Here is a 12,589-nt window from a genome sequence, read left to right on the forward strand (position 1 = left end):
ATTCCGTTAGCTTAGCACTCGATCGTTTAGTATTCTGCTATTGCTTTCTTCATGACTTATACATGTTCCTATGACTATGAGATTATGCAACTCCCGTTTACCGGAGGAACACTTTGTGTGCTACCAAACGTCACAACGTAACTGGGTGATTATAAAGGTGCTCTACAGGTTTCTCCGAAGGTACTTGTTGGGTTGGCGTATTTCGAGATTAGGATTTGTCACTCCGATTGTCGAAGAGGTATCTCTGGGCCCACTCGGTAATGCACATCACTTAAGCCTTGCAAGCATTGCAACTAATGAGCTAGTTGCGGGATGATGTGTTACAGAACGAGTAAATAGACTTGCCGGTAATGAGATTGAACTAGGTATTGAGATACCGACGATCGAATCTCGGGCAAGTAACATACCGATGACAAAGGGAACAACGTATGTTGTTATGCGGTTTGACCGATAAAGATCTTCGTAGAATATGTGGGAGCCAATATGAGCATCCAGGTTCGGCTATTGGTTATTGATCGGAGACGTGTCTCGGTCATGTCTACATTGTTCTCGAACCCGTATGGTCCCCACGCTTAAAGTTCGATGACGGTTATATTATGAGTTTATGTGTTTTGATGTACCGAAGGTAGTTCGGAGTCCCGGATGAGATCGGGGACATGACGAGGAGTCTCGAAATGGTCGAGACGTAAAGATCGATATATTGGACGACTATATTCGGACATCGGAAATGTTCCGAGTGATTCGGGTATTTTTCGGAGTACCGGAGAGTTACGGGAATTCGCCGGGGAGTATATGGGCCTTATTGGGCTTTAGGGGAAAGAGAGAGGAGAGGCTGCGCGCCCCCCAAGGCCTAGTCCGAATTGGACTAGGGGGAGGGGCTGCGCCCCCTCCTTCCTTCTCTTCTCTCTCCCCTTTCCTTGACTCCTACTCCTACTACTTGGAAGGGGGGAATCCTACTCCCGGTGGGAGTAGGACTCCTTCTGGCGCGCCTCCTCCTGGCCGGCCGCCTCTCCCTCGCTTGCTCCTCTATATATGGGGGCAGGGGGGCACCCCATAGACACAACAATTGATCGTTTGATCTTTTAGCCGTGTGCGGTGCCCCCTCCACCATAGTCCACCTCAATAATACTGTAGCGGTGCTTAGGCAAAGCCCTGCGTCGGTAGAACATCATCATCGTCCCCACGCTGTTGTGCTGACGAAACTCTCCCTCAACACTTGGCTGGATCGGAGTTCGAGGGACGTCATCGGGCTGAACGTGTGCTGAACTCGGAGGTGCCGTGCGTTCCGTACTTGATCGGTCGGATCGTGAAGACGTACGACTACATCAACCGCGTTGTGCTAACGCTTCCGCTTTCGGTCTACGAGGGTACGTGGAGACCACTCTCCCCTCTCGTTGCTATGCATCACCATGATCTTGCGTGTGCGTAGTATTTTTTTTTGAAATTACTACGTTCTCCAACAGTGGCATCAGAGCCTGGTTTTATGCGTAGATGTCATATGCACGAGTAGAACACAAGTGAGTTGTGGGCGATATAAGTCATACTGCTTACCAGCATGTCATACTTTGGTTCGGCGGTATTGTTGGATGAAGCGGCCCGGACCGACATTACGCGTACGCTTACACGAGACTGGTTCTACCGACGTGCTTTGCACATAGGTGGCTGGCGGGTGTCAGTTTCTCCAACTTTAGTTGAACCGAGTGTGGCTACGCCCGGTCCTTGCGAAGGTTAAAACAGCACCAACTTGACAAACTATCGTTGTGGTTTTTGATGCGTAGGTAAGAACAGTTCTTGCTAAGCCCGTAGCAGCCACGTAAAATTTGCAACAACAAAGTAGAGGACGTCTAACTTGTTTTTGCAGGGCATGTTGTGATGTGATATGGTCAAGACATGATGCTAAATTTTATTGTATGAGATGATCATGTTTTGTAACCGAGTTATCGGCAACTGGCAGGAGCCATATGGTTGTCACTTTATTGTATGCAATGCAATCGCCCTGTAATGCTTTACTTTATCACTAAGCGGTAGCGATAGTCGTAGAAGCATAAGATTGGCGAGACGACAACGATGCTACGATGGAGATCAAGGTGTCGCGCCGGTAACGATGGTGATCATGACGGTGCTTCAGAGATGGAGATCACAAGCACAAGATGATGATGGCCATATCATATCACTTATATTGATTGCATGTGATGTTTATCTTTTATGCATCTTATCTTGCTTTGATTGACGGTAGCATCATAAGATGATCTCTCACTAAATTATCAAGGTATAAGTGTTCTCCCTGAGTATGCACCGTTGCGAAAGTTCTTCGTGCTGAGACACCACGTGATGATCGGGTGTGATAGGCTCTAAGTTCAAATACAACGGGTGCAAAACAGTTGCACACGCGGAATACTCAGGTTAAACTTGACGAGCCTAGCATATAACAGATATGGCCTTGGAATACGGAGACCGAAAGGTCGAGCGTGAATCATATAGTAGATATGATCAACATATTGATGTTCACCATTGAAACTACTCCATCTCACGTGATGATCGGACATGGTTTAGTTGATATGGATCACGTGATCACTTAGAGGATTAGAGGGATGTCTATCTAAGTGGGAGTTCTTAAGTAATATGATTAACTGAATTTAAATTTATCATGAACTTAGTCCTGATAGTATTAGCATATCTATGTCGTAGATCAATAGCTCGCGTTAAGCTCCACTGTTTTATTTTTGATATGTTCCTAGAGAAAACTATGTTGAAAGATGTTAGTAGCAATGATGCGGACTTGGTCCGTGATCTGAGGATTTTCCTCATTGCTGCACAGAAGAATTACGTCCTTGATGCACCGCTAGGTGACAGACCTATTGCAGGAGCAGATGCAGAAGTTATGAACGTGTGGCTAGCTCAATATGATGACTACTTGATAGTTTAGTGCACCATGCTTAACGGCTTAGAATCGGGACTTCAAAGACGTTTTGAACGTCATGGACCATATGAGATGTTCCAGGAGTTGAAGTTAATATTTCAAGCAAATACCCGAGTTGAGAGATATGAAGTCTCCAACAGGTTCTATAACTAAAAGATGGAGGAGAATAGCTCAAGTAGTGAGCATGTACTCAGATTGTCTGGGTACTACAATCGCTTGAATCAAGTGGGAGTTAATCTTCCAGATAAAATAGTGATTGACAGAATTCTCTAGTCACCATCACCAAGTTAGTAGAACTTCGTGATGAATTATAGTATGCAAGGGATGACGAAAACGATTCCCGAGCTTTTCATGATGATGAAATCGACGAAGGTAGAAATCAAGAAAAGCATCAAGTGTTGATGGTTGACAAGACCACTAGTTTCAAGAAAAGGGAAAAAGGGAAGAAGGGGAACTTCAAGAAGAACGGCAAGCAAGTTGCTGCTCAAGTGAAGAAGCCCAAATCTGGACCTAAGCCTGAGACTAAGTGCTTCTACTGCAAAAGGAATGGTCACTGGAATACACCAAGTATTTGGTGGATAAGAAGGATGGCAAAGTGAACAAAGCTATATTTGATATACATGTTATTGATGTGTACTTTACTAGTGTTTATAGAAACCCCTCAGTATTTGATACTAGTTCAGTTGCTAAGAGTAGTAACTCGAAACAAGAGTTGCAAAATAAACAGAGACTAGTTAAGGGCGAGGTGACGATGTGTGTTGGAAGTGGTTCCAAGATTGATATGATCATCATCGCACACTCCCTATACTTTCGGGATTAGTGTTGAACCTAAATAACTGTTATTTGGTGTTTGCGTTGAGCATGAATATGATTTGATCATGTTTATAGCAATACGGTTATTCATTTAAGTTAGAGAACAATTGTTGTTCTGTTTACATGAATAAAACCTTCTATGGTTATACACCCAATGAAAATGGTTCGTTGGATCTCGATCGTAGTGATACACATATTCATAATATTGAAGCCAAAAGATGCAAATTTAATAATAATAATAGTGCAACTTATTTGTGGCACTGCCGTTTAGGTCATATTGGTGTAAAGCGCACGAAGAAACTCCATGCTGATGGACTTTTGGAATCACTTGATGCTTGCGAACCATGCCTCATGGGCAAGAGGACTAAGACTCCGTTCTCCGGAACAATGGAGCAAGAAACTGACTTATTGGAAATAATACATACTGATGTATGAGGTCCGATGAGTGTTAAAGCTTGCGGCAAGTATCGTTATTTTCTGACCTTCACAGATGATTTGAGCAGATATGGGTATATCTACTTGATGAAACACAAGTTTGAAACATTTGAAAAGTTCAAAGAATTTCAGAGTGAAGTGGAGAATCATCGTAACAAGAAAATAAAAGTTTCTACGATATGATCGCAGAGGTAAAATATTTGAGTTACGAGTTTGGCCTTCAGTTAAAACAATGTGAAATAGTTTCACTTCTCACGCCACCTGGAACACCACAGTGTAATGGTGTGTTCAAACATCGTAACCGTACTTTATTAGATATGGTGCGATCTATGATGTCTCTTACCGATCTACCACTATCGTTTTGGGGTTATGCATTAGAGACAGCTACATTCACGTTAAATAGGGCACCATCTAAATCCGTTGAGACGACACCGTATGAACTATGGTTTGGCAAGAAACCTAAGCTGTCGTTTCTTAAAGTTTGAGGTTGCAATGCTTATGTGAAAAAGTTTCAACCTGATAAGCTCAAACCCAAATCGGAGAAGTGCGTCTTCATAGGATACCCAAAAGAAAATGTTGGGTACACCTTCTATCACAGATCCGAAGGCAAGATATTCGTTGCTGAGAATGGATCCTTTCTAGAGAAGGAGTTTCTCTCGAAAGAAGTGAGTGGGAGGAAAGTAGAACTTGATGAGGTAACTATACCTGCTCCCTTATTGGAAAGTAGTTTATCACAGAAATCTGTTCCTGTGACTCCACCAATTAGTGAGGAAGCTAATGATGATGATCATGTAACTTCAGATCAAGTTACTACCAAACCTTGTAGGTAAGCCAGAGTAAGATCCGCACCAGAGTGGTACGGTAATCCTGTTCTGGAGGTCATGTTACTTGACCATGACGAACCTACGAACTATGAGGAAGCGATGATGAGCCCAGATTCCGCAAAATGGTTTAAGGCCATGAAATCTGAGATGGGATCCATGTATAAGAACAAAGTATGGACTTTGATTGACTTGCCCGATGATTGGTGAGCCATGGAGATTAAATGGATCTTCAAGAGGAAGACGGACGCTGATAGTGGTGTTACTATCTACAAGGCTAGAATTGTCGCAAAAGGTTTTCGACAAGTTCAAGTGGTTGACTACGATGAGAGTTTCTCACTCGTATCTATGCTTAAGTCTGTCCGAATCATGTTGGCAATTGCCACATTTTATGAAATCTGGCAAATGGATAAACAAAACTACATTCCTTAATGGATTTATTAAAGAAGAATTGTATATGATGCAACCAGAAGGTTTTGTCAATCCTAAAGGTGCTAACAAAATATGCAAGCTCCAGCGATCCATCTATGGACTGGTGCAAGCATCTCGGAGTTGGAATATACGCCCTAATGAGTTGATCAAAGCATATAGTTTTATACAGACTTGCGGTGAAGCCTGTATTTACAAGAAAGTGAGTGGGAGCACTACAACATTTTTGATAAGTATATGTGAATGACATATTGTTGATCGGAAATAATGTAGAATTATTCTGCAAAGCATAAAGGAGTGTTTGAAAGGAGTTTTTCAAAGACCTCGGTAAAGCTGCTTACATATTGAACATCAAGATCTATAGAGATAGATCAAGACGCTTGATAAGTTTTTTCAATGAGTACATACCTTGACAAGATTTTGAAGTAGTTCAAAATGGAACAGTCAAAGAAAGAATTCTTGCCTGTGTTACAAGGTATGAAATTGAGTAAGACTCAAAGCCCGACCACGGCAGAAGATAGAAAGAGAATGAAAGTCATTCCCTATGCCTCAACCACAGTTTCTATAAAGTATGCCATGCTGTGTACCAGATCTATTGTATACCCTACACTGATTTTGGCAAGGGAGTACAATAATGATCTGGAGTAGATCACTAGACAGCGGTCAAAATTATCCTTAGTGGAATAAGGATATGTTTCTCGATTATGGAAGTGACAAAAGGTTCGTCGTAAAGGGTTACGTCGATGCAAGTTTTGACACTAATCTAGATGACTCTAAGTCTCGGTCTAGATACATATTGGAAGTGGGAGCAATTAGCTAGAGTAGCTCTGTGCAGAGCATTATAGACATAGAAGTTTGCAAAATACATACAGATCTGAATGTGACAGACCCGTTGACTAAAATTATCTCACAAGCAAAACATGATCACACCTTAGTACTCTTTGGGTGTTAATCACATAGCGATGTGAACTAGATTACTGACTCTAGTAAACCCTTTGGGTGTTGGTCACATATCGATGTGAACTATGGGTGTTAACCACATAAAGATGTGAACTATTGATGTTAAATCACATGGCGATGTGAACTAGATTATTGACTCTAGTGCAAGTGGGAGACTGAAGGAAATATGCCCTAGAGGCAATAATAAAGTTATTATTTATTTCCTTATATCATGATAAATGTTTATTATTCATGCTAGAATTGTATTAACCGGAAACATAATACATGTGTGAATACATAGACAAACAGAGTGTCACTAGTATGCCTCTACTTGACTAGCTCGTTAATTAAAGATGGTTGTGTTTCCTAACGATAGACATGAGTTGTCATTTGATTAACGGGATCACATCATTAGGAGAATGATGTGATTGACTTGACCCATTCCGTTAGCTTAGCACTCGATCGTTTAGTATTCTGCTATTGCTTTCTTCATGACTTATACATGTTCCTATGACTATGAGATTATGCAACTCCCGTTTACCGGAGGAACACTTTGTGTGCTACCAAACGTCACAACGTAACTGGGTGATTATAAAGGTGCTCTACAGGTGTCTTCGAAGGTACTTGTTGGGTTGGCGTATTTCGAGATTAGGATTTGTCACTCCGATTATCGGAGAGGTATCTCTGGGCCCACTCGGTAATGCACATCACTTAAGCCTTGCAAGCATTGCAACTAATGAGCTAGTTGCAGGATGATGTATTACAGAACGAGTAAATAGACTTGCCGGTAACGAGATTGAACTAGGTATTGAGATACCGACGATCGAATCTCGGGCAAGTAACATACCGATGACAAAGGGAACAACGTATGTTGTTATGCGGTTTGACCGATAAAGATCTTCGTAGAATATGTGGGAGCCAATATGAGCATCCAGGTTCGGCTATTGGTTATTGACCGGAGACGTGTCTCGGTCATGTCTACATTGTTCTCGAACCCGTATGGTCCGCACGTTTAAAGTTCGATGACGGTTATATTATGAGTTTATGTGTTTTGATGTACCGAAGGTAGTTCGGAGTCCCGGATGAGATCGGGGACATGACGAGGAGTCTCGAAATAGTCGAGACGTAAAGATCGATATATTGGACGACTATATTCGGACATCGGAAAGGTTCCGAGTGATTCGGGTATTTTTCGGAGTACCGGAGAGTTACGGGAATTCGCCGGGGAGTATATGGGCCTTATTGGGCTTTAGGGGAAAGAGAGAGGAGAGGCTGCGCGCCCCCCAAGGCCTAGTCCGAATTGCCCCCTCCTTCCTTCTCTTCTCTCTCCCCTTTCCTTGACTCCTACTCCTACTACTTGGAAGGGGGGGAATCCTACTCCCGGTGGGAGTAGGACTCCTCCTGGCACGCCTCCTCCTGGCCGGCCGCCTCTCCCTCCCTTGCTCCTTTATATACGGGGGCAGGGGGCACCCCATAGACACAACAATTGATCGTTTGATCTTTTAGCCGTGTGCGGTGCCCCCTCCACCATAGTCCACCTCGATAATACTGTAGCGGTGCTGAGGCGAAGCCCTGCGTCGGTAGAACATCATCATCGTCCCCACGCCGTCGTGCTGACGAAACTCTCCCTCAACACTCGGCTGGATCGGAGTTCGAGGGATGTCATCGGGCTGAACGTGTGCTGAACTCGGAGGTGCCGTGTGTTCGATACTTGATCGGTCGGATCGTGAAGACGTACGACTACATCAACCGCGTTGTGCTAACGCTTCCGCTTTCGGTCTATGAGGGTACGTGGACAACACTCTCCCCTCTCGTTGCTATGCATCACCATGATCTTGCGTGTGTGTAGGAATTTTTTTGAAATTACTACGTTCTCCAACAACTTTCTTGCTTGTAGTAGTAGTAATTAAAAAGAAAACCAAAAAAGATTTCCTGTTCTTCTTTTGCTTGTTGGGAGCTTTCCCGTGTAAATAGTTTTATTTCTTTTCTTTTCTTTGGGGGTCGATAGGAGAAGACCATGATGAATTTGTTGAAGTGGCTCTTATATGCTTTATTTTTGATTTAACCAAGAGCCCATATTGCCTTTGTAACAGCCTGGATTTTGGCCCTTTTCTTTTTCCTTTTGATTTATTGGTTTTTGCTCTTTTTTTTTTGGAGTGGTTCTGTGGCCTTGTCACCTGGGAAATCATCCTCATTTCCCCTCCCAAGTGGCTCATCATTCTCAAAACCTTGCCAAGATCATGTCACTCCACTGCTTGACCAAACCCTAATTTCTGTTTCTCAGGAATATTCCTTTTTTTATTAAAGGAATAACCCTGTCTGCCCTAGGTTGTGAAGCAACCTTTATTTCCATCACTCCTAAAATTTCCAAATAATTCTCATAAATTTTTTGGGTCATATATTTCTCAAATATGGCAAAGTATTTCATTTGTCATGTTTATCATCTTGCTCAAATAATTCATTTCCTATTCTGCCCTAAATGGCACATTGTGAAGCAAGTGCTATTTTCCTTTTCCCAATTGACCTCAAACTCCTTGGACACCTTTTCCTGTCCATATAATTTCCACATGACAAAATGCAACCTCATTTTCCTAGCAATTATTTAATTATGATTTTCCAAAGTTTCTATCCAGAAAGAAGCTTTGTGAAGGAGGAGGAAGCTAGGCATATCCAAATGAGTTGCCATTTTGCATGATCCCTCATATCATCATATCATAGCCCTCCACCAAAGTAGAGCTCATGTCATGCCTCCATGCGAGCTCATCTTCAATTCTTTGATTCTGCCCGAAATTTCAGTTTGTGAAGCAAGTATATTTTGCTTGATCCATTATGGCTGCCAATTTTTCTAGGCCTTCTATTATCCATATAACCTACCTCCACTCATTTTGGACATGGTTCATCAAGCCAATATTTCTCTAGAATTTTTGCAAGATTCTGGACAGAGGGAATAGCTGTGAAGGAAGTACCATTTTGGTAAAACCAATTGGTATGAAATTTTTACAGCACCTTTATCTGGCCAAATCACTAAACCCTACCAAGTTTTACCTCAAGTGGTTACTCCATGTGAGTGCATCATCCAAATCTTGATTCTGGACACATAATGTGAGTTACAAAGCAACTATGTTAGTTTGTGCTCCATTATGCCTCAAAACCTTCAGGATCATAGTCCTTCCTTAGTTAATCACCCCAGACAAACTCTTTGGCACCAGTAAAATCCCTTTTGATCACCAGTGTTCACCCAAGTTTACTGCAGTAAACTTCAGGGGGTGATTACCACTTAACCATATCAGTTTTCACCGAACTACCACCGTAGTTTAGACCTACCCTAGATGAACTACCCACTAGACAACATGGTCAAGCCCCTCTCCCCTGCTACATGCCAGTGCACGCGGGGACCGCGTTAATGGCATTGCTATGCACGCGCTCTGTGTGCAGTGGCCGCGTCCAGTGGCTGTTTGTGCTTGGCCCCTCTTTCTCTCGTCGGTTTCACGTGCGTGAGTGTGTCCAGCAGCTGGCCCGCGTCATCGCCGATCACCTGGACCCCTCTCCCCCTCCGTCCGCTTCCTCACCGACGCTCGCCGCCGAACGCCCACGAGAGCACAGTGCCCCGTTTGGCTCTTCTCGTCGCCGTTGTTATCCTCCCCGTGCTCCCTTGGCCGCCTCTGCCCCATGAGAGACTCCACTGTGCCTCCCTCGTCGCCTGCCTCCAAGTTCATGCGCGCGGGCACGCGTCCGCGGCACCGGACATGCGTCCGCGGTGACGCCAGCTCGGCCTCCTCGCCCCGCGGCTATATAAGCCCGTCCCGGGTGTGTTTCTCCTCACCCGCGACTGTTTCTCCTCACCCGCGACCTCTACCCACTCCCCCACGACTCCCCGACCACTTCCCCGAGCTCGAGTCGCCCTCCACGACCACCATTGCCGCCATGGCCGCTTCGGGTCTCCTCCTCGATTGGCTCGAGCTGAGCCCTTCCTCTCCTCATATCCACCACCACTAGAAGCCCCTCACTCCGGCGACCCTCCCCGCCCCCTCTGCTTCTCGCCGGAGTGCCTCAGGCCGCCGCTACCTCGTTCGGTCTCCGCCTCGCCGTCCCTCTGGTGTCACGGGTTGCAGCCACCCTAGCTCTCCCCGGCGCCCGCTTCCTCTCTGAATGGAGGCGGCGTGGACTCCCGAGCCCTCTGGTGGCGTCGCCCTCGCCGGAGACGGCCAGAGCCGGCCGGCCCGTCGCCGGTGACGCGCCCTCCCCTGCCTCCTCTGTCCCGTGCGGGAGCAGGACGAGGAAGAAGAAGACAGGGGCCAGGCGGGCCCTCTTCTCATCGCGGGCCCCGCGTGGCAGCCTCAGCCCCGTTGACCCAGGTACGCTGACGTGGATAAGTGGAGGCGTAATCCACAGATTACGTCTTCGTTTCCCGAAAGCATAGTTTCGTCTTTCTTTAGACCAGAATGCGCTTTCGCTAATCTGAAAGCGTATTTCTTTTCTGTTTCAGCGTGGAATGCGTTTTCCAGAGGAGAAGGCGTATTTCTGCCTAGTGCACATTCTGTTTTTCCGGCTGAGGGCCTGTTTGTGATGATTTTATTACAAATGGGTCCCTGGCAGAAAAACTATCATATCTTTTCACTCCCAACTCCAAATGAGGTGAATCCAAAGCCCACTTCTTCGTTTCGTCGAGCCCGTTCTGATGGCATCATTTTCACCATGTTTTGACATTCTGAAAATGACCATTTTACCCCTGCCCTTTTTCAGCCCCCTTCGAGAGAGTACGTTTACCGGTGATTCTTTCCGCGAGCCTCTCACACTTCTTCTCGGAGATTTCTGCCACCCCAGGCAAGCCACACCCTCCATTTGCATGATTGCAATGCAGTGACATGGTTTATTCATTTGAACTTGCTTAAAATATTGCATTAGCTATGTATGACTTGTTCATGCCATTTCCCGGAGTATTGTTTTGATCTTGATATTGCCACGATGTTGCTTGGAGTTCTAGGATTAATATTTTGATGATTATGTGGATGACATGTGCCTTTGGATTCTTAGTGGTTATTATGATTATTTTTCATGATGGTATCTGTTATTATATTTTGGAGTATTACTTTGGATATCATGCTGCCTTTGGATTATTAGTGGTTAGTATGATTATTTTCATGATGCTAGTTGATGTTCTGTTGCTTGGAGTATTATTTTCGGAGATGATGTTTACATGTGGATCTTAGCCGAATAGCTTTATTCTTGTTATTGGAGTAGTAGGATTATTGTTTTCGGATTCATCATGACCATAGTGTTGTGCTACCCTTGGAGTATTTTGAGATGATGATATTATGCGTGGATTATTTGTTGGATATTGCTATGATTTGGCTTATAGTTTGATAGTTGATATCGGAGTATCAGTTACCACAGTTATATTTTGGGGATAAATTCCGTCATTAAGTTGGTCAGGTGCCACCGAACCGGGCTTTTTCGAGTGCAACCACATTTGCCTTTTATGGGAAGGCCCTAATGCGGTCTATTGGCGTGCCTCTCGTCGGTGCCTCCAACTAGGGAAGGTTATGGGCATGCTTACCCTGGCCCGGTAAGCAGACATAACCTTGTGTGCCCGTTGTTATTGTTATGGATCCGGTCCCCGTGAGGGACGTTTTGGCCACGACGGTGGTCGTTGTGTGTTTGGTAGACACGGGGCCACCCAGGACTAGCCCAGTTGGGAGCGGGTCGGAGTGGCCGGGAGAGTGTCATGGCAGTAGATCGGTTTTGTCGGAACGCCGTTGGTCCACCCGAATGGGAGTGCGAGGCCATGGGTTCCGTGGTGTGGGTAAAGTGCGCTACCTCTGCAGAGTGTGTGTATTTAAATCTATCGATAGCCACGTCCTCGGTCATGGGCATGGGTTCGTACTAGGTCCCACCGTTCGATCAACACTCACATGACGGAATGACTTGTAGGTGATTTATATGATGATATATTGTGAGCAGTAACAGTTTGGCAGGATGTTGATGATGATGTTGGAGACCAAGTGTTGGTCATGGTTGTGATCGCCGGAAAGATCATAGTTTGAGACCAAGTGTTGGTCATGGTAGTGATCGCCGGAAAGATCACCATGTGGTTTTGATCATGAGTTGATCGAGATGGTATATTGCTTGGCCGGTTAGCCACGAGAGATATGGTTATGGAGATCTGAGATGGTGATTTATCAGCATTGTATTAGTTTCATCTCATGCTTAGTAGTTGCTTCATCATGGTAGT

At 44.8% G+C, this 12,589-nt stretch overlaps 1 long non-coding RNA gene across 1 annotated transcript; it reads left to right on the forward strand.

The window, feature by feature from the left end:
* The first annotated feature begins 10,022 nt into the window (after positions 1–10,022).
* On the forward strand, positions 10,023–11,476 carry LOC123126049 (uncharacterized). Its single transcript, XR_006461543.1, has 3 exons — positions 10,023–10,712; positions 10,844–10,992; positions 11,101–11,476. It is a non-coding gene; the product is annotated as an uncharacterized lncRNA (long non-coding RNA).
* The last annotated feature ends 1,113 nt before the right edge of the window (positions 11,477–12,589 follow it).

The sequence above is a fragment of the Triticum aestivum genome, chromosome 5D (assembly GCF_018294505.1).
Source record: "Triticum aestivum cultivar Chinese Spring chromosome 5D, IWGSC CS RefSeq v2.1, whole genome shotgun sequence".
Taxonomy (NCBI): Eukaryota; Viridiplantae; Streptophyta; class Magnoliopsida; order Poales; family Poaceae; genus Triticum; species Triticum aestivum.